This window comes from Stegodyphus dumicola, chromosome 7, assembly GCF_044657685.1.
Source record: "Stegodyphus dumicola isolate Sdum_Otavi_A_Nest chromosome 7, ASM4465768v1".
Taxonomy (NCBI): Eukaryota; Metazoa; Arthropoda; class Arachnida; order Araneae; family Eresidae; genus Stegodyphus; species Stegodyphus dumicola.
The window spans coordinates 14373345-14395613 of record NC_140774.1 but is presented as its reverse complement, the minus strand read 5'-3'; the positions used below and the strand labels follow the sequence as shown (position 1 = coordinate 14395613).

At 32.0% G+C, this 22269-nt stretch overlaps 1 pseudogene across 1 annotated transcript in view; it reads right to left on the bottom strand.

The window, feature by feature from the left end:
• Positions 1–247: 247 nt before the first annotated feature.
• The window catches only part of LOC118181550 (acetoacetyl-CoA synthetase-like), a 60452-nt pseudogene continuing 38430 nt past the window's right edge, over positions 248–22269 (bottom strand). The window contains exons 12-16 of the transcript XR_015042377.1: positions 7821–7946; positions 7587–7656; positions 4642–4700; positions 1155–1357; positions 248–740 (exon numbers count right to left, since the gene is read on the bottom strand). The product of XR_015042377.1 is annotated as an acetoacetyl-CoA synthetase-like (transcript). The remainder of the gene's footprint in view (positions 741–1154; positions 1358–4641; positions 4701–7586; positions 7657–7820; positions 7947–22269) is intronic.

Here is a 22269-nt window from a genome sequence, read left to right as displayed (position 1 = left end):
GTTATATGTACTCGTATATTCAACCCAAGCAAATTGTTGAGAAAACAGCTTTGATATACGTGTAATAACGTTACATAAAAATTCACAGCACTACACTTACAAGTTACCCACAGTAAAAGGGTAGATTTATTCACAGACTTTGTGGACACCTGATATTTTCCCATCATTATTATCCTAGTTCTCACTGCGCAGAGCAATTTGCTTTTACATAAACCACACAGTTTATGATTAAACATGAAACAACACGTTTTGTAATATTTTGATTTATTGAAAAATTTATCTACATAAATGTTGAGCAAACGTATAAATTACAAAGGCATTTAATTTTCATAATAATAAAAATGCACTTCAGGTTATGAAATAAATAAGTATAAAAGCTTTCTTAGATCTTAGAGCTAAAATCAACTAGGAAACTGCCTGTGGTAATTATTGGTTCATGTTTCTTATGATCATTAAAGAAATGCAGTCAGATTTTATCTGCGTTCGTTGTAAATATTTTTTTTAAACATGCGTGCTCTTCTACGTCTTTGAAGATATCACTTCCGATACTCACGTGTTCGAAATAATTCGAAATGAATGTGATTCAGAACCTTTCTTCACTTGTCGTAACTTACGAGCTCTGGAATGTTGCAAAAATATTTCAAACAGTCCGGATTCTTGATGCTGCTGACTTGAGGAACTTCATTCGTAGCCACAATCTGCCTAACAACTCGTTCCATTCTTTTGTTGTTCAAGTTGTACTGAAAAAAATATTAATAATGTAATTGTAATTATTTCATATACACTATTGGTCATATTGCTTCACTCATAAGTAAAAAGAGCTATTTTTTTTAATTTGCCAAGTAATTTATAAGTAGTGTTTGATATTGATAAATACAGCTTAATCATTTATTAGATCCGTATTCCCAGTAATTTTAATTCCATTAATGAATACTCCATTGATTTTAATCAAAATTAATGAAAGATAAGTCAGTGCACAAACAATATGAAAGCGACGTGAGAATCAGTGTCACTTTTCTTGCATTTTGTTTGCATAATGATTCCCTAATTTTCATTATATCAGTTCTTGTATTACCGAATGTTAACATCCTCCATTAAATTAAACATATATTTGCGAATAAAGTGCATTTACTTTAACAGGTTATTTTCCTTACAGGTATATCCGGAGCTTCTAGAATGACGTTTGGTACGCAGTCGACGGACAATTCCCTTTCTATGGTCTTTGAGATCTTTTCCTTGAGCTCTGGTGTAAATTTGCAGTCCTGCATTAGTTTGACAAACAGGACAGCTCTTGAGTCACCATCACTTCTACTCTGATTCACACATATATAATCCAGAATTTCTTCCATCTCGTGAACTAAAAGTAAGAAAAAAACGTAAATGATTTTTTTCAAAAGCTGAAAATTTTCCAGGAATCGCCTTGCATCCAGACAAAACGTTAATCATCAAAGTATTAAAAATAAGGATTAATAACAGATTATATTAAGTAAAGCTTCGGCGTATGCAAACTTGAAAAAATACTACAAATAAGATAATCTACAGTGAGGGGATACAGGATTGAGCTTTTGCTATCCCAATCTCATGCCACATCAGGTTTACGAATTGCTGTCTTTGTAGCTGATAAATGAAACTGCTGTGGACGGCTCAGAAGCTTCAAACATCGCACTGCGAAGGCTAAAGTGGCCTTCAGCTTGTGCTGGAAATGCTACAGGTATTTAGTCCGTAGAGACGAAAGCTTTAAAAGGTAAAACGAAGAGAGTGATCCTTTGTCACGTTGTGCGAGAGCCTGCAAGAGAAGACAGATGTCGCTGGAACGGCAGGCAAGCGCGCTTCTCGGTATGATGGTGCTTGAGCACCGGAGGCCCTAGGCACGAGGCCTTATCTGTTGTAGAAACGGTTGAAAGTTGTGAAATAATTTTAAAACAAATTCGCTCAAGTTCATGTACACAGACACTAAAATAGTCTAAACTTTCGAGAAAGAGTCCGAATCTTCGTTATTTCAAAGAACGTCGCTAACAAAAACTTTTTGAAAAGTCACGCTAATTGAAAAATTACGTCACTAGAGCAAAATAAGCACAAAAGCAGCTGAACTAGTAAGAAAAGTGCAGAAACGTGTAATCAATTGGTGCCAATAAATATAATGGAAAACCAGAAGTACCAAATAGAGCACAAGAGTATATTTCGAACAAAAATAGTATAAAATGTTTTAGGAAGTGTCCATAATTTAATTGGTAGAATAAAAAATTCCCTCAAGCATGAGAATATAATAAATAATTTATCCCAATTTATCTGTATTTCAGACACGATCTGTTATTTATTCATACTGTTTTGTACGGATATACATTTGAGAATTTAAATAATTTCTTTAAAACTATTAAATACATCTTTGGTAACATTAAACATGCCACCAAGTCCTGGCATTCTAGGTTGATTTGAAGTTTTACTTCGAGCGTTTCTAGAAATACATGCTTAAGTTTTAACAGCATCCGCATAAGAGATTCCGGTGGTGGGCACGTTTACATTTGAACTGGTAACGCAAACAGAGCTATCCCTCCTCTTAGCATCAATATTAGGCGTAAGGAATTTAGGAAATTTAGCACATCCCCGAAAGTTTACAGTGTGCCCCAAAAGTTAAATCACAATTACAATGCCTAAACGCTTGTAATTTTTGGTTACAAAATTGTCCGGCAAGCCTGTCTGGTGGAAGGGAGATACCGAAGTCTTCATGTGACCGTCACGGACCAATAGCGAGGTGGCCAACTCCAGAAAACAGAGTTTAAGCTCTTTATAGAAAGCCTGTCAGAGATAGAGATCTGCTATTTGTTCATAAATTGATTCAATCGAACGAATGCACGATCGAGACAAAAGAACGTATGATAGTTGGAAGCTAACTAACTTATTGTTTCAGGGAAGAAGAAAACGTTTATCCTCTTAAGGTTAAAGTGAATTTAATTTTTATTATTTCCAAATCTTTTCAACAATTTTCAGCGGTGTAGAAACGATGTTTTAGGAAATCTCAAAAGTACATTTAAAGAAATCAATTCACTGAGTTAACGTTGAGTCGATTTTTAATATTCCACGTCTCTTTCGATTCTATTCGCTCTTCGCTGCAGCCTCAGTAACCGATCTCTATTCCACCGCGCGGTCGCTTCTTTCCGCTCTTTAAACCATGCTCGTTAATCACTCTCAGTTCACTGTTTCATTCATTCTTCTCTAACCTTCTCATCTAGGTTATTGTTCGTGAACGATGAGTCATAAATAAGAACTGATTTATTTCAGTCATCGAACGGTTGATCCGATCCCGATTTTGTCTATGTCTTCTGTCAAAGTGCATTAATCCATGGACATATAAATTAACTTAGTACAATGGCTTCTATTCTGCCAGCACTAAAGTTCTCTGATAGCTTTCCTATTCTCGCGAATCAGAGGATCCTTGTGTGTAGGAGTGAGAGATGTTCTCTACACGCTCTTTTCATCAATGAAGCGCTTAAACCACTCAAACGCATGGGTACACATGAAGTACTTATCCATTCACGCAACACTCTTCCACATACTGTGCTTGGAGTCTGCCAAATTTCAGATAACTGGACTTTTTTTTCGAACCAGAAAATTTGCTGAAAATGCTTTGTTCATTTTTCTGAGTCAAAGGATAGGGAAAAGTGAATGGAGCACCAGAACTTCGCCTATGCATTTGCAGATTTTGCTCTGTCTCACTACTGTTCCAGTATAAAATCCATGAAAGAGCCTACTGCGTCTCTTTAAGGATACATCCCAGTTAGGAATACACTACGCAATGTGTTGCATTCCTAACTTTCTTCTACTGGGAGGCCGCGCCGTGTTGCCGTTCTGGTTCATGCACCCTGTATTTCATTATATACAATTATAACTATTTTATTTTCAAATATCAACTCATATTTTGATAATGTCTTGATGTCTATTTATATTTTTTTTATTATTCATGCATATATTATTTTGATTTTTCATTGAAAACCCCTACTGGATACATGTTTAAATGTATCACTACATTAGTTTGGGATAGCTATGTTCTGTCATATGCTATAAGCGGCATCATAGCTTATAGAGACATCAGGATTATTTTGGAAGCAGGCAAGATGAAACCTCAGCACCGACTTCGCCAGGAATCGAACCGTGGACCTCTGGAAGACGCGCCCAGCGTGCAGACCACCACATGACGAAGACATGCCAAGAAGGCCGGAGAAATACCTTAGAAGTTTTCGAGATTTTTTGTCTTTACTGCTTCCCACTCAGGATATATCTGATATCTTCTGGTGTGACTGGCAGCCTCATTTTGCAATGGTTTTATTTGGTGAGTTGACAGCTAGTAAATGCATAATGCTCGGGGTCTCCCCTTTCCCTACACATCCACGCTTCGAGGCAGCTGTTCTTCGCTCTTCATTCTTACGAATGCAAGACACAACTAAGCAAGTTCTGATTTCCACAAAAGTAAAGATAGGGTTAGTGGCTGCACTAACCCAAGAACACATATCACTGCGCATGGGTACTGCCTTGTGACAGCAACAGCCTCTATCATATTTGAATACCTTTGTACTTAGACACTACTGATATTTGCTTTAATAATTTCTATTAGCAACAGAACTAATTTGAAGGGGGGAAACTTACTTGCAAAGTATACATCACCAGGTCCAAATCGGTCACCATTCTGTATTAGAGTGTCGTCACTGAAAGATAAATTTGAATAGAGAGTTTTAGAATTATAAATAAACTTTAACATATCTTTGCAGCAAGTTCCAAGGGATGAGACATTTTTATTAATAAAACTCACATGCAATTTTCCTGCTTCCGATTCTTGGTTAATTTAATGTTTTTCTAATAATGTTACAATAAGTGCAATCTGTAGCTGGTTTACTTGTAATTTATCTGTGGTATAAGATGCGTGATGTCACTACCAGCTCTTTCTATTTAATTTTTAGATGGTTAAAAATAACACACAACAAGATGTTTTAGATTACTCTGTGTCAGTTAAATGGCTTAAAAATTAAATAATATCCTTTTAGCCACACCAAAGCTTGTCCATTCTCTTCCAAAACACCGTGTATGTATATAATGGTTTATTGCACCGCAACATTACAAGAAATAGTTTTCGCAATTTCCAAGTGGAAAACATACTGTTAAATTAACTAAAATCAATTAAATTTGAAAATGATTCATATTATTTAAATTAGCATTCATAAAATTGTAATTCCAAACTGAGATCCCATAACTGATAATAGTTATGTCAGTTAATCCTCTCCGGAATTGATGATTCTATGGGGACAAAAGATTTCCCCATAGAAATCCTCCACGAAAGCATTCCTCCTCAGGCCTCTGTGTGTTTTGTCATGTTCAAATAACTTAATATAAACGTCATGAAAATTACATATGATATTCATTTAAGTTAAATTTTAATTTAAATATAATTTAAACTGCTTTTTAAATAATTTGAAGCTTCATAAATGTTTTAAAAACAAAACAGACAACAGAGTTGAAAAGCTTGATGAAACATAAATATTGCTGATGAGTTTTTAACTCGAAAATGATGTTTAAATTAGTTTAAATTAGATACAATTTTTTTAATTAAACGCGATAGGAAGTCTGATGAGTTTCCATATCAATGAAACTTAGAGTTTATTTGCCATTACAAAACATAGCCTAAGTTTATGGAAAAGTTGTTTTAAGGTGTTTTTTAAAACCTATTTAAATTTATACACTTAGCCAAGTGCGATAACTGCTTTAACTTCTTTTTTTTATCTGCTAGAAAAGATCTTCTGCATATAGTTATATGAAACAAGATATGGATGACTTGAGCGAGGAAGAAAACAAATTCATTGTGAATGCTCAATTATCCCACCTTCCGCCATCCAACCACCTCAGTTTTGAGGAAACACATCTCAGAGGTTAATCCGAGGGTCTTTCCCCCCTTTTCCTACACCATAACCTCTCGTATAAGCATCCATACGTTTCTTGGGATAAGAACCCGAATGCATATAAGCATTCTGTACCGCACCATGCGCATAGGGAAAAATGCATCCTCGGGATTGGGTATGGCTTCCAATGAGATGATTTCCGCTACGCTTAGGAAGCCTTCGCTTAAGCTCTTGCGTTTGTTTACAGTAATAAATTTTTAGAGTTATAATATTTACAGTCTCTATTTTGATAGTAATATCGAAAAGATTATTACTGCTAATGACGTGCGCTGTAATTTTGGTGCTATGAGATTACACTTCTTACAGCATTGCAGTGTTGTGAATTAAATTAAAAAATTATAGTGAATTTTCCCCCTATATAGAAAAGCAATATTTCTTCTAGTGTGCTAAATTCGTAAATGTGTATTAATATTAGGTGCAAAGATTTTTAATAAATGTATTCTTAATTTAAAACCGTTCATAGTAAAGCTGTGGTAATTATTAATTTATTATTTCATGTTCATTATATACCCTTTCTCTGCAGATGTAATCTCATCTGTGAAAACCACACAAGTGGGTTTTCACAGATGGCAAATATGTTATGAGTTAACATAATGCACGGTAAATTCACTATATTTGTAGTTAGTCAGGAAGAGTAAAATTTAAAGTTAGACTACTATAGATTTGGCTTAGAGAAATAACGATACTCATGTTTAAATTGAATAGACTTTATGAATATCGCCCCTTTATAATGTGTAATATCTTTCGTGCCTTTTCGTAAAAATAGTGTTTATCAGAAAAAAAAGCGCCTTTCCTTATATACATGTATTAAATTCAGCGCCAATACTGAATACACGTTTTTTTTTTTTTTTTTTTTTTTTTTTTTCATTTAAGGGAACAGATTATCAGAAATATGAAAGACATGGATACTAGCATGGAAATAGCATATGCAGTTGCAAAAGAAATATTTTCTGCAATGTGAAAGGAAACGAACACAAAAAAGTTGCAATAATAATATACCCTTGAGCACACAGTGCCTTTACAGTTGGGTCGAAATCGTCGGGCAATCCAATGTGTTTTGGTTTTTATACAAAATTCTTGAACTTGATATTTATATAATCTAAGCACTTAAGTTTGCGCCTGGTATTAACAGCATCTTTAAAGGCTTTAATAATTTTATTATTCCATAAAACAGGAAGCCATAAGCAGGAAACTGTAAGTAAATCTTTTCATCTGGCATTATTGTTAAAAGAAAACAAACGATAATTTTAACATTTCCGTGTCACTCATGCGCGTTATTCAACGAAAACAAAACCGTAAGAGTCCCTTCTAAACGTCAATACGGCAAGCGAAAATGATGTTATCGGAAAGTATGCCCAATCACAAGCACGGATTTTTCCCTATGCTCGTGGCGTGGTACAGAATGCTTATATGCAACCCAGACCCATCTGTATCAGCGTCACAAGCCATCATCTTGTCTGGGCCGCCATTGGTTAAGCAACGAAAAATAGGAACAAGCTTTACCGCAATGCTGCCTTGAAACCAGATATTTGATTAGAATTTTTCCTTACTTTTTTTAACGAATGAAAGCAGAACTTCCAAGAGATAATGAAAACTTCAAGTATTTCTTCAAATGCTATTTAAACATTAGCCTTAACTTACCTTCTTCCAATGATAATCAGTCCTTTCGTCTTTGGATTGACCCAACAGTCATCATTGTGATACCAGAATTCTGAAATAAAGGGGATATTAATTTTTTTATTGGAAGATGTACAAGAACAAAAGCATCTAAACAACGCTGCTGCCGCGAATGTGGGAGTGTTGATAATCGTGGACTAATTAAATCTCCATATTTTATTGTTTGAGCATTATATTGAATTTAACACAGAATTTTACCTGGATATTTGGTAAGATAAATATTTTTTAGCATGCTGTTGTTGTCGTCTTTCCACAAATAAAGGGGAAAGTTTGGTGCAGGAGATGCTATGACAGCTTCGCCTCGTTCACCAATAACAAAACAACCTGAAAGAAACAAGCGAATGAATGTATAAGTTAATTTTGAAGCGGCAGATGTTTAACAAAGTATAATTATCAATTTTCTTTGTAAATTTTAAAAGAAACGAATAAGTATGTAAGTTCATTTTAAAATCGAAGATGCTTAGCAAAGTATAATTAGCATTTCTTATAAGGGAAATTATAAAAAAATAAGGAATAAGTTTATTTTGAAACCGCAGATATTTAGCTAATTACCATTTTTTTCTTGATAATTATTAAGAAAAAGACTTAGTGAGTAAAGCTCACTTTCAATAGCACATGTTTAGCAGAGTATAATTATCATTTCTTCCTTTAGAACTTTGGAAGTTGTTAAAAAAAGAATAAGTATGTAAGTTTGTTTTAAAACCGAGATGTTCATCAAAGTATAATTAATAATAATATAGTAGTATAATTAATATTTAGCGTAATTAATATTATAAAAATTATTTAGTATAATTAATATTATAAAAAATAACAAAGAAGTATGAAATTATGCAATAATTACGGACTAAGCATGTAATCATGTAATACGAATGAATATGCAAGTTCATTTTGAAATCGCAGATGTTTAGCAAAGCATAATTATCAATTCTTACTAAAAAATATAACGAATAAGTGGATTTTCTTTTGAAACCTCAGATGTTTAGCTAATTATTACATAATTACGTACTTAATTATAACTAAACAAATTGATTTAAGGAAAAATATCAAGAAATGTGTTTATATAGCTTTTAAATCACTCAATCTATTACTTAGCAACTATATAGATTGAATCTGAGCTAGGCACTGCTGCGTGGAGTATGAAGGTATTTTATTTGCAGCCGTGGCAAAACTTTGCTTTTATAGAGCCCGAGTTCGTTAATTAAAATTGAAAGGTAAATGTCTTAACATTTTTTCAAATGACAACAACCTCACGCCTAGAGATAAAAAGGTTTTATTTCGAACAATGTTGTCACTATTGGCTTACAGATAGTAGAGTTTGTTAATCAAAAATTCATTAAAATTTCGCAAAATATGAAATAAATAAAACAAATTCAAAATTCGGACTTCCAGGTGCACATGTTCGGGTGGAACACTAAGTTATGCAAAATTTGATGGCTCGATGTACCATTGTTTTTTCACAACGCCAGAAACATACATACATACATGTAGATTCTTCATCATTATCTTTTTTTAATAATACAGTGAGATTATATGTGGTGGCAACAACTTGAAAAGTGATATGCCAGTAGGTTATACAGGTTTTACGCCACAGGGAGCGGGGAGCAGAGGGTGCGAAGCCTCCTGACATGCTCACGAGAATGATTTACGGAGGAGCAAGGCCCTCTGCACTTATCTCCGATTCTGAATCACCTTTTTCTGAAATTCGTTCTTCTTCATCTGTAATGCTTTCATTCAAAATAATGTCCTCATCGTCATCACTGTCACATAAAATTGAACTGTCACATAAATCGTCATCACTGTCACATAAAATTCCGGGGTTGGTGACATAGCAACCCGTGAAAACATTCACGGGTTGCTATGTCACCAACCCCGGAATTATGGATTATCTTGCTATTGCTATGTCAGCCGCTTGTTTCATCCTGTTTGTATTGTAATCCGGTTTCATGTCCGCGCTTATCTATCAACGCAAATCCGCCATGTGATTGCAACATGATAGAAGTTAGGAGTACATTCTTTTTAGTTCAGCAACAGTCGCTAGAGGGCAGTAGTATTACCCACGGTTCATTCTGATTTTTAATCATGATTTTTAATTGATTATAGTATTTGACTTAATATGCTAGTATTTAATGAAAAAATTTCATGTATTTGTCCCTCTATGGCATGCAAAACGTGACGATAACACAAATCCTGATATTTGACCGTGTCCATCCTCTTCGTGCAATTGACCTTGTGCAGCGGAAACCACCATGAGGCTGAAGGATTGCGCATAGGCAATTCTGTTCCAACTTACTCAGACCTTTGTACATCCTCGATAATGAACGAATTCTTAACTTTAAATTTATTTTGTGACTGTTTTAGGTTAAGATATTTTAAATTTCTCTTTCCTCATTTCTTTATCTTACAAACATAATTTACGTAATTTTCTTTTCTTCTCGCCGTTACATTGAATTACTAATTTTCACACCATATTTTTTATATTTAATCATAAAATTTTCTTTTCTACCCACAATTTTAAGTTTTACATTCATTTCCCCTACGTTTAACTTGCAAAAGTAATAAATTTTATAAAAGTAATACTTTTTCACAATTCTAATTTTTTCTCATCTTATTTTACAAAGGTTTTTTTTTTCCTTCAGTTATTTTTCGTGTTTTACATTTTTCACTTTATTTGTTTTACAAAGCTGTACTTATTTTCATACGATTTGTTTTCCTATTTTTTACGAACTCGGTCTTTTTTATCCTTCCAACATTTTACTTCAAGAAGTAATTTTTATTTTTTTTTATAAAAGTAGTGTTTTTAATTCTTTGAAGAATTTTTCTTCTCTCATTTCTTTCTTTTATTTTCCTCTTAAGGTTTTTCTTAACGTTTTCCCTGTTTTATATACTTATTGATGTTACACCTGCATTTCTCGAAGCGTAAAGTTATATATATATATATATAATATATATATATATATATATATATATAATAGGAGGAAACATTGTAGCGAGCTTGCTAAAAAGTTACCAGGAGCTGTAGCTCCACGAAATAGTTCAAAGCAGCAATACTAAAATATTAACATAGAAGAAATTTTTTCAAAAATTTATCAACATTGAAAAAAAAAAAGGAAAAAACTGCTTACACGCGAAATAAAACTGTTTAAAAACTTTTGACTAATAGCAGACCGCTATTTATTTTATTTTGATTTTAATTTTGTATTGCTCGGAGTTTCATTTACCTTTTCTTACACCTTAATGTGTTTTTCTGCGGATGCGTCGGGAAAAAGGAACAGAGAGTTGAAGCTCCAAAAAAGATTTTTTCGGGACAATTCAAATTTATTTAAAAAAATTTATTGCATCAAACAAGAGCTTCAATGGTCTGTTTCGGCGAAACGCGTAATGGTACGCGGTAATGGAAACGCGCCTGGTTCGACATTCAACTATTTTTCCCTTGAAAAGCCTGGTTGAGGGTACGATTGGGCTAATTTACCATTTTCCGCTTTGTAATTTTTATAATTTTTGTAATTTTGCAATTTATGTTTTAATTATAATTTTTGCAAATTATGTTTTAATCATTTTATTTTGTTTTAACTTGTTCCGTCAATCTATTTTATATGTATTAACTTTTCATATGTCACAACGATCTGATTAGTTTTTTCGTGCATTCACATGTTTCCCAACATTGATTTTAAACAGTTTTATTTCGCGTGTAAGCAGTTTTTTCCTTTTTTTTCCATGTTAATAATTTTTCAAAAAATTTCTTCTATGTTAATATTTTAGTAATGCTGCGTTGAACTATTTCGTGGAGCTACAGCTCCTGGTAACTTTTTAGCAAGCTCGCTACAATGTTTCTTCCTATTATTTCATTTTTTTGCAGCATTTTGCGCAAAAAATTTTAAGACCAAATAGGTCTTACGTCTCATTACTTCTTAGCTTTTCAATTTCTATTTCGATTATATATATATATATATACTTCTGTTTATGAAATTTAAGCTGGAACTTACACGCATATAATTTCCCTCTAGAGGCTTTCATGGATAATATTTTCTGTAAATTTAAACCAATAAGTACCATGTTCGTTACATATAGGTTAATTGGAATATTATAATTCTTATTTTTTTTACGCTCTTAATACTTAAGGTACGCAAAACTTTCTCTTCTCATGTATTACACCATACTATTAACATTCAACAGGTGATACTCCGAACGTTCTCTTCTAATGTATTATACTAACGTTTTGAAACACTATACAAAATGTCGGGGATTTTGTTTTACAAATCTCATTTTTATTCAAAAGATTCACGTAACGTATCACACAAATGTAAATTTCAAAATGTCTATTTTCCATTTAGACATTTTGATTTATATTTAATCTTTATCATGTTTTTGAAACGTATCCCTGTTAATATTTCTGATTCTTTTTTCCCTAAAAATAAATACCGACTTATACGGAATTTTTAAAGATCTACTGACTTTGAATTAAACCTTATAATTCAGAACTAATAAACTTTCGTGACATAAACATCTACTTGAATTAAGATATGGATATCTCTAGCCAGTTTAGTTAAAATACATACGAAAAAAGTAGAAATTTCTTATCATTGTCTACCCCAGTCTAATACGTACCAACAGAATTTAAGTTCTTATTATTTTACACTACAACATTTATATGAATATTTTCAGAACACTCCTTTTTATTGAGCAGGAGGATTCATATACGTAACTAACACAGATTAACTCTTTAAAATATTTTACAAAAATATCTACGATTTTCTTGTACACAACGTATTTAAATCACCGAACATACGCTAAATCTTGATTTCTATCACGCGAAAACGTCCCCCGGATTCTTAACCTTCCAGCGGGCGCGCGTATGTGTGACATACACTAGATTTTAATTTCGCATTTTTTTCGTAGACCAGAAGGCGCTATGACCGCGTGTTCTTGGCTATTCTCTCCTCTTCGTTCGCCCTTCTTTCAGTCGTCTGCTGGATTTCGAGGGGTTAATGTGAGTCTGCAGATTTACTATTTGTATTCCAGAAATACGCGCGACCGTTGAAGTAGGTTTTTGCTATATCTAATTTCCTTTTTTATTATAGAAAATCTTTATTCTTTTGCATCTAAATCTTATAATTTTGTATAATTTGTGTGCATAATTACTTTTAATGATAAAATAGAAGCACTGTATGCGTCACATACGCGCGACCATGTATGATATTTTTGTTCTTTTCTTTTCAGTTATGGCGAATAGAAGTAAAATACTCGACATGAATGATCCGAAGGATCTTGAGATTATAAAAAATATACTTTTATGTGACAGTGATGACGATGAGGACATTATTTTGAATGAAAGCATTACAGATGAAGAAGAACGAATTTCAGAAAAAGGTGATTCAGAATCGGAGATAAGTGCAGAGGGCAATTCTGAAGAGGGAAGTAATGATGATAATTCTTCCGAAATGTATATAGTTCATAAAACAGAAAAGTCATCGATTCTTGGACATGGCATAAAAAGAAAACTAAACGAGCGCCTCGTAACATATGTGTTCATGTTTCTGGAGTCATCGGTGAAGCTAAATATCTAACAGATATTTTGGATATATGGAAATGCTTCTTTACTGATAGTTTGATAGAAATCATCGCTGAAGATACGAATAAGTTTATTTCTTCTGTGAAGTCTAATTATTCTCGTATAAGGGACAGCAGAGAAACGAATGGGCAGAAATAAGCTTTTTTGGGCTTACTTTACTTAGCTGGTATTTATCATGGTAACAGATTCTGGAATCTTGAGGAACTGTAGAGAATGGAGGAATTTAAAGTAGTAATGAACTTGAAGAGATTTTTGTTTTTACGGTTTATGGTTTGAGCTTTACGGTTTGATGACATAAACACAAGAGCAGAACGAAGAGAAGTCGACCGCTTGGCTCCAATAAGAAACATTTTTGAAAAGTTAGTCTCTAATTGCCAGAAGTGCTATTCACTTGGAGAGAATGTCACAACCGATGAGAAATTAGAAGGATTTTGAGGAAGATGTGGTGTCATTTAATACATTCCCAAAAAACCGAACAAATATGGCATAAAAATTTATGCCATGGTAGACGCTCGTATGTTTTACACATACAATATGGACATTTATGCTGGAGCGCAGCCAGATTGTCTTTTTACGTAAGCAACAAACCACAAGATGTAAAAAGGTTGACAGAACCTATTGATGACACTGGAAGAAATGTAACCGCAGACAACTGGTTTTCAAGTTTTGAGTTAGTACGAGAAATAGATGAAAAAAATTGTCATTTGTAGGTACTTTGAAAAACAATAGACCTCAAATTCCGGATCAGTTCAAGCTGGCGAAAACTCGGGAACCCAATACGAGTCTTTTTGGATTTAGAAAAAATATGACACTTCTCTCCTATGTACCCAAACGTTATAGAAACGTCATATTGATTTCAAATCTTCATGATGACGTAGATATAGATGAAAATACCCAAGACCAAAAAAAGCCTGAGATTATCACATTTTACAATCGTACCAAAGGAGGTGTGGACTCTTGTAGTTTTCTTCTCTATGCTAAATATAGCAGCAATCAACAGCTACATAATTCATTCAACGAATAATAGTGAAAAATTATTTAGAAGATAATAGCTGCGAAAGCTAGCAAATGCTCTTGTGAAGGAAAACGTTGAAAGAAGAATCCCTAACTCTCTTCAAAGTGAGCTGAAATTTAAATTGTTGAAACGAAAGGCAGAATTAGCTGTTGTTGAAGAAATGACTTCAGGAAAAAAAAAAAAGATGCAGACCCTGCCAAAATGACAAGCATACTGGAATTACGAGGTTCAGCTGTGAGATTTGTTTAAAATTCATTTGTCTAGAGCACTGTAAACATATTTGTTCAGACTGCGCCGATGCAATGAAGTGACTATGAAATTGATTTGTTATGTAATATTTAATGTGTTTTTTCACTTACTGATTAAGAATATAAAAGTTCAATTGAAATATTGGCAGTTTAATTTTGTTTTACTTTCAAGTTAGTTTGATAAGTCTTTAGTCCATTTTATATATTTTTTTTCCTTTATACTTATTTTATTTTCCTTAATTTAAAGTTAATATTGTTTAACTCAATTGTACTTATTAACATTTAACTATTTACAAGCTAATTTTAATATTTTTGCTCTGGAAAATTTATTTTTTATAATAGCGTATCTAAGAAATACGCGCGACCTTTCTTGTTGGTGCAGAAGGCGCGCCCGCTGGAAGGTTAAGGGGATCCCACCACTTACCGCAGACCTTCATAAACACTGCTATATTTGAACTTAACATAACCTTAATTTTTTAGCAATCTACAGAATTTCTAAGTACAGAGAAGAATATCCACATTGTAGTCTAATATTTTAAATTCACCATATAGCTACATTTGTGTAAAACATCTAAAAAGAAAGAATGTCTACAATACACATGGAATTAATATTCAGTCACGGAAGAAAAACTTTGTAATCTTTTTCCCAACTTAGACTATAAAAGTATGTATGATCATACTAATAATATGATTCAAATAGTATGATCATACTTTTACAAGTCTGAAAGCTTTTTAATAACTTAATAATCCTTCTAACTTAAAATATGCATTTCAAATTGACAAAACTGAAATCTTACAACTTTTTGAGAATGATTTTTAAGTTATGATACAAAGCAAATAAAATCCTGCATAACAGGAATTATTGACATGTATTCCAAATGATAATACAACTTTAATATATTCAATTTTATCTGAAGATACGCATTTCAAACTGGCAATACTTTCCTCGGCTTACAACAGTTGTCTGATGAAATCTGTTCCTCACCTTACAACACAAGTTGGCAAAAAAATGAAACTGTCACGAAAGGAATCTGATGCAAATATCTAAATATTGCCATAACGTAGTAAGTAATTAATTCAATGTGACCTCGTCACAAATAGTCGCAGTCGTATAAAAGAGGTATGTAATATCCATGAAAAAACTTCCTCCCAAGCCAAAGCAATAGTGAAATATAACATTTAAGAAGGAAAACAAATGTCAGATTTCCTACAAAATTAGCATTTGAGTATGGAAAACATGAACAAGAAATGAATATTTTTTCTGAAAATATCCCTAATGAGATAAGTCAGGGGTAAGAACCCTAACCAGGTTCAGAAACAGGGCATGAAAATTTTAAGCAAGTAAGTACTCTGCAAAACCTGGACGGTAATTATTTAAAATTAGTTATATGGAAGATTTCCATAAACTTGTTCCAGTGAAAGAAATATGCCAGAAATCTCCTGAAACTTTAAGTGGGCCTTTATCTTCGCTCTTACGTCGAATTTACAATGCCTCTTAAAGAATTTACAATTCTACGTAACTTTTGTAAGAGCAAAGATCAGGTGCTTACTTAAAGTTTTAGAAGACTGACTGCGGGCATGTTTTCTTCGTTGGAACAACTTTATGGAAATCTTCCATAAAACTAATTTTGTATAAATAGTGTCCAGACTTTTGCAGAATATTTGATCTTCATTACATAAATTCTTAGTAAATTTACATTTTATATGCTATGTCATTCCAAAATTAAGCTTTGAATAGGAAGAATATTTGCACATCGTACTGTATTTCCTACATCTGAAGGATTTCGTTTACTTCCAGATTTTTATCTTATGTCTCTATGACCTGTATTTATTCCATTCATCTTCTTATAACTGATATGGAAAATTGCAGTTACATGAGAGATTTGGAATAATGAAGTTCATATGAATGTTGAATAATGGGAACAAATCTGGCATTCTGTCATAATTGACTACGACTCTGAATAATAAAATTTTAAGAAAACATCAGTTTCATTCAAGTGAATAAAACAAATACCTTTTCCAAAAGCGTCCAAGAAATCTCTCACAAGTCTCGACATAAATGATCTACAAATATATTTTTAAGTATTTTAATAACTCTTAAGCTGAAGATAAACCAAGAGAAAAAGTATCCAGAATTCATTGGCATATACCAACAACAAAGATAAAATAGTTTCCAATAGCAAAGAGAAAACAGTTTTGAAGTGTTTAAAAGAGTACCGAGACCATATTCTCTCAAAGCGTTTGCAAAAAGGCAACGACATCACAAATTCATAAATTTTATGGAACATGACAGTATTTAAAAATTTTCGTTGTGATGTAGGAAAATATTCATTAAATTATTAAATGTGCGTATTCGTGTACATGTTTTTAATTAAATAAATATATGCATTTTTAGGGAAATTTTGCATGTTTTCTATTTTGATAATAATAACACTGATAAGTTATAAACATTTTCTGGAAATGATGACACATGTGTATACGAAATTCTTTGCAAAAAGCGGATAGTTAATAATCATTTCCATACTTTACTAGAAATGATTTAGATGAAATTATTTAGAATGAATAGATGAAAACAATTTAAAATTAACCAAGAGTACATCAATAAACGAATTTGCTAACCAGTTATGAAGTTTTAAGTAGGATATCTACAGAATCTTCAAAATTAGTAATGGTGTTTGGTGTATTTAATTATGGCAAAGCACACGAGGGCTATCTGCCTAAAGGAAGGGATGCCTTTCGTGGAGGACTTTCTAAGGGAAACTGGCTCGTATACACGTTACACATGGGGAAAACCACGAAAACGCCCATGCAGCCAGCCCGTTCGCGGGATTCGAACCTCAGACCGAACTACCAGTGTTCAGCGTCTTTACCGCTCGGCCGCTGGTGGGCCAAAATTAGTAATGAAACCTTTAAGGTTTTACTAAAGAAGTCTCAGTAATAATAAAATATTCATTAACATTGTGCTAACAGAAGTTATAAATGTGGCTTTTTTATAATATTCGCATGAAATGTAACAAAAATGAAAGCATGGCCCCGGTTCAGCAATGCAATGCAAGGTGTTAAGTAAGAAAAGGTTTTAAACTGAGTTTCTGTCACATACGAAAGGCACTGAAAAAGAGAAAATTAGGAATATATTAGCACTGGACTAGGAAACAAATTTTCAGAGATAATCAAGTGGTAGAAAAATTAATAAAAAATTATCACATTTACAAATGTTTCTTCGCAATAACTTACGAATGTTTTCGTTTCAGTAGAATGATGTCGGAAAGTACAAATTTGGTAATGAAGCTCATTTCAGCCTTTGAGAGTTTATCAAAAAGTGCAATAAATACATATGTGCGTTAGTAAATTTCTACTTGAAAAATGAGCATTTAGGGGAAAACAAAACTTTCTTCTCATAGTCACTTGATATGTAAATGTAACACTGGTTCATCAATACAATATATTACCTTATGTACGGTTAATTTTGCATGTAGAATATGATAAAGAAGAAACTTTTGAGTCAAAGAGAAACATATTTACAAAACAATGTTTCTTAGTTTCGTATCAATTTAAATCAAGGCGCTTATGTTTTTAATGAAGGTCAGATATTTTTTAAATATTTTTCTAATGAAATTAGTATATAAACTTCTTTAGAGAAAGAAATATACTTCATGAGAGAAATCTATGACAGTGCAAGTCAGTGATTCGTGGTGTCTTCGATAAAATATTCTGTATGAGCTGGGTTAAAATTCTCTATTATCTACATTCGAATATATTAGAATTAAATAAAATTAACCTATACCCACAGTATACTAATAAAAATTCCATTTCTTTTCTTCATTTTCTGATTCTGCGTGTTAGAGTTATTGAAGTTAAATCTTCCAAACGTGCTAAACGTTATTAAATCAAACAATATAAGTGTTTAATAAAAATTTGAACAAGAAAATATTTGAAAATTTAGTGATTTGCAGTGGCCGTAACTTTAAAAATTGGTAATATTCAAAGTTTTCAAAAGGTTTATGAAAACACGATAACATCACAGTCATCCTCAAATAACGTCCATCGAAACTGAAAGCTTTCTGCGCAAAATTTACTTGAAATGCAGGAAAAGAAACATTAGAGGATTTAAAATGAAGATACCTTCCGGAATGAAATGTACAGTATTTCAGGAAGTACTCACTTAACTTTTAACTTGGTTATAATTTTAGTAAATCATATGTATTGAGCATATGTGAGACACGAAATGCATTCGCATGCGAAGAAAAATAACAAACATTTAACCATCTGGCAATGAATCTAATTTCATTGGAAATGTAATGGCATGAAAAGTAGAAAAATATATCTGAGTGGAATATCTTGATGATAATTTCTGAATGCGTTGGTTTGTTTTAAAGCGAAAAATATTCACTGCAGTTTCCATTAGGGCTAAAAAGAAGCAGTTTGCTTTTTTGAGTTGGAAAAATTTTCACTTTGATATTTAAGACGAAAAATCTCCACTATTATTTCGTCTACGGGAAAACCCATGTTAATTTCAAAATGTAGTTAGAAAAATTACACTTTGAGTTTAAAAATTCGAAAAAATTCATTTAGATTTTTTAGGTCGAAAAAATTTTAATTTATATTTTTTAGGAAGATAAACTTCCACTTTAATTTTGTCTACGAGAAATTAATTTCAAAATTCTAGGTGAAAAATTTACACTTTGATTTTAAAAAGTCGAAAAAAATTCATTTAGATTTTTTCAGGTGGAAAAGGTTTCACTTTAATTTTTTAAGGGAGAGAAATCTCCACTTTTATTTTGTCTAAACTATGTTAAATTCAAAACGTGAGGAGAAAAATTTACACTTTGATTCTAAAAAGGTCGAAAAACATTTATTTAGATTTTTTTAGGTTGAAAAAGTCTCACTTTGATCTTTTTACGTAGAAAAGTCTCCATTTTTATTTTGTCTTTGGAAAACCGATGTTAAATTCAAAATGTAAGGGGGAAAAGTTAGACTTTGATTTCGAAAAGTCGAAAAAATTCCTTTAGATTTTTTTAGGTGGAAAAAGTTTTACTTTAATTTTTTTAGGAAGATAAACATTTTTTATTGGTTACGGTATACTTCATTATCTCTCTAACGCTTTTTCTTTTGAGTTGTGATATTTCTGAACCTGAATCTTCAGAAAACGAAATCATTCTGATTTATCAAATTCCTTCGAAGTATAGATTATAGTCTTCAAACAGAATATTTTAGTATAAGTAAATGCATTATAGATAAAAATAAGATTAAAAATACTTCATTATTTTTCATGCCCTTCAAGGTTCTTACCCCTGACTTGTCTCATTCGGGATATTTTCAGAAAAAATATTCATTTTTTTGTTCTTGTTTTCCATACTCAGATACTAATTTTGTTGAAATCTGGTATTTTGTTTCCCTTCTTAAATGTTATATTTCACTATTGCTGTTTGGCTTGGGAGGAAGTTTTTTCTTCATTGATATTACATACCTCTCCTATACGTCTGCGACTGTTCTAATAAATTACATTACCAACTAGTGTAAATAATATCTCTAGATATATAGGTATTCTCCTGAATGTTTGTATATTGTTTGAATGTTTGTATACTCCATGTATATTGTAGGTATTCTTTCGTTTTAGATGTTTTACACAAATGTGGCTATATGGTGAATTTAAAATATTAGACTACAATGTGGATATTCTTCTCTGTACTTAAAAATTCTGTAGATTGTTAAAAAATTAAGGCTGTGTTACGTTTAAATATAGCAGTGTTTATGTAGGTCTGCGGTAGATAGTGGGATCCCCTTAAGAATCCGGGGGACGTTTTCGCATGATAGAAATCAAGATTTAGCGTATGTTCGGTGATTTAAATACGTTGTATACAAGAAAATCGAAGATATTTTTGTAAAATATTTCAAAGAGTCAATCTGTGTTAATAGCATATATGAATCCTCTTGCTCAATGAAAAGGAGTGTTCTGAAAATATTCATGTAAATGTTGTAGTGTAAAATAATAAGAAATGAAATGCTGTTGGTAAGTATTAGACTGGGGTAGACAATAATAAGAAATTTCGTATATTTTCGTATGTATTTGAACAAAACTGGCTAGAGATGTCCATATATTAGTTCAAGTAGATTTTACGTCATAAAAAATTTATTATTTCTGAATATAAGGTTTAATTCAAAGCCCTCCAGCGGCCGAGCGCTAAAGACGCTGAACACTGGTAGTTCGGTCCGAGGTTCGTATCCCGCGAACGGGCTGGCTGCATGGGCGTTTTCGTGGGTTTTCCCATGTGTAACGTGTATGTTTCCCTTAGAAAGTCCTCCACGAAAGCATCCCTCCCTTTAGGCAGATAGCCCTCGTGTGCTTTGCCATAGCTGAATAATCCAATCCAAAGTCAGTAGATCTTTAAAAATTCCGTATATGTCGGTATTTATTTTTTTGGGAAAAAAGAATCAGAAATATTAACAGGGATATATTTTAAAAATATGATAAAGGTTATATGTAAGGCAAAATGTCTAAATGGAAAATAGAAAGTCCTTTGAATAAAAATGAGATGTGTAAAAAAGAACCGCGACATTTTGTATAGTGTTTCAAAACGTTAGTATAATACATTAGAAGAGAATGTTCGCAGTATCACCTGTTAAGTGTTAGTAGTATGGTGTAATACATTAGAAGAGAAAGTTTTGCGTACCTTAAGTATTAGTAGCGTAAAAAAAATAAGAAATATAATGTTCCAATTAAGCTATATGGAATGAACATGGTACTTATTGGTTTAAATTTACAGAAAATATTATCCATGAAAGCCTCTAGAGGGAAATTATATGCGTGTAAGTTCCAGCTTAAATTTCATAGTCAGAGAAGTATATATATATATAACTTTACGCTTCGAGAAATGGAGGTGTAACTTCAATAAGTATTTAAAACAAGGAAAACGTTAAGAAAAACCTTAAGAGGAAAATAAAAGAAAGAAAAAAAGAAATGAGAGAAGAAAAACCTTAAGAGGAAAATAAAAGAAAGAAAAAAAGAAATGAGAGAAGAAAAATTTTTCAAAGAATTAAAAAAAAGAAAATACTTTTATAAAAATGAAAAATGAAAAATTATTTCTTGAAGTAAAATATAGGAAAGAAAAAAAAAAAAAAAAAAAGACCGAGTTCGTAAAAAATAGAAAAAAAAAATGTATGAAATTAAGTACAACTTTTGTAAAATAAATAAAGTGAAAAATGTAAAACACGGATATTAAACTGAAGGAAAAAAAAACTTTTGTAAAATAAAAAGAAAAAAATTTAAATTGTGAAAACGTATTTTATAAATTCTAGTACTTTTGCAAGTTAAACGTAGGGGAAATGAATGTAAAACTTAAAAATGTGGAAAGAAAAGAATATTTTATGATTGTATATAAAAAATATGGTGTGAAAATTAGTAATTTTATTTAACGGCGAGAAGAAAAGAAAATTACGTAAATTATGTTTGTAATATAAAGAAATGAGAAAAGAGAAACTTAAAATATCTTAACCTAAATTAGCCACAAAATAAATTTAAATTTAAGAATTCATTCATTATCGAGGATGTACAAAGGCGTGAGTAAGTTGGAACAGAATTGTCTATGCGCAATATTTCAGCCTCATGGTGGTTTCCGCTGCACAAGGTCAGTTGCACGAAGAGGATAGACGCGGTCAAATATCAGGATTTGTGTTATCATCCACGTTTCCCATGCCACAGATTGACAAATATATGAAATTAACATACAAATACATGAAAAGTTTTCATTAAATACTAGCATATTAAGTCAAATAATATAATCAATTAAAAATAATGATTAATAGCTTGGCCAGAAT